Source organism: Amphimedon queenslandica, unplaced genomic scaffold (genome assembly GCF_000090795.2).
Source record: "Amphimedon queenslandica unplaced genomic scaffold, v1.1 AMPQUscaffold_12351, whole genome shotgun sequence".
Lineage (NCBI taxonomy): Eukaryota > Metazoa > Porifera > Demospongiae > Haplosclerida > Niphatidae > Amphimedon > Amphimedon queenslandica.
Genome location: NW_003547412.1, coordinates 17,552 through 18,839, shown reverse-complemented (window position 1 = coordinate 18,839; position 1,288 = coordinate 17,552). Strand labels below are relative to the sequence as shown.

Here is a 1,288-nt window from a genome sequence, read left to right as displayed (position 1 = left end):
CAAGTAATTCTAAACTAACACGCAATAATACTTACTAGATCATAAGTAGCCATTCCAAGTTAAAGATCTAGAGAGTGAGTCGCCTTTATAATAGATGTCTCTGTACCAGTTTTCAGTAAATCTGATGATAAAGCGCATTTAAGGCATTTTTATAGACGCTGCTGTAAGTGGGTGTGGCCTAACCACGTGAATACACGTGTGTCAATTGTGCTGGCAGCTGTTGTGTGTGTTGAAGACTTCATGTGATATGATCCTCTGGAGACTTAACAATAATACTCAGTGTCAGTCTCTGATCCATTGGAATGAATCTACTATTCAACAATCATGACCTCTCTATTAGGAGTTAGTTAGGAGCCATTTTACACACGTGGTAGCACCTGGGCCAAGTGGGCAGGGACTTGTAGGCGTGGCTTGGCTTAAGAAATGTGGGGAGTGTAGAAGCTCAATGAAGTACATCAAGTAAATATGAACCAGTTACTGATAATTTACACACTGTGTATGTTAGGATCAGAAGCAACACTGAACACCTCCTCCTGCTAAACCAGGACCAGAGAAAAGAAAGGTACGAATGTATAGACCCCTTTCGGCGAGAAGTAGCAGCTTGTGAATATCATTAATTTTGCAATGAATATCATTATATCTCAGTTACGGTATACGCCCACATACAATAATTGGCCGCCATGTTTTACGTCAAGCAGCAAGTGCTTTCTGTGTCCTGGAGATCTTGGTCACTACATTTTGAAGCTAAAAACTATTCTAGAGTCAAGAAAGATGCTAAGAGAGCCAACCTAGGAAGTATAGTGCAATACTCTTGTTGTATGAGCCTGCTTTCCTCTTTGGGCTGTGACAGAGAGTCAAGAACTGATCGTTCTGGCTCTCCCAGACTTCTTAAATCTTCAAAATATCTTGCTATAGTAAAGAACAGTTGATATGAAGCCTCTCATAGTCCTGAGTTCAGCACAACAAAAGTTTTATTGGCAAAACAGCTCTACTTTGCACACCAGCCATTGGAATTCTGCATAACTTTGACGTAAAACATGGCGGACAAAAATCCATTCAATATTATTTCTTTGTATATACGGTATCACAAACTAATTCTCGCCTAAAGGGGTCTATTTTATGTTGTTTTATTACTATTATGCACTATTAGGCCACTCCAACTAAATTCGTAGTTTCTCCTTGCCACCCGCTCCCCTGCGCCGATATTTTAATTATTTGATTAAAATATTAAAAATAATACATAATAACGTAAAAATACGAGTCTTTTGAGGTTCTTTTCACTCTTTTT

General features: G+C 38.8%; 1 long non-coding RNA gene across 1 annotated transcript; it reads left to right on the top strand.

Annotated features, from left to right (window-relative positions):
• The first annotated feature begins 384 nt into the window (after positions 1-384).
• LOC109587981 (uncharacterized) lies at positions 385-1,249 on the top strand. Its single transcript, XR_002187902.1, has 3 exons — positions 385-459; positions 506-562; positions 1,151-1,249. It is a non-coding gene; the product is annotated as an uncharacterized LOC109587981 (long non-coding RNA).
• Positions 1,250-1,288: the final 39 nt, after the last annotated feature.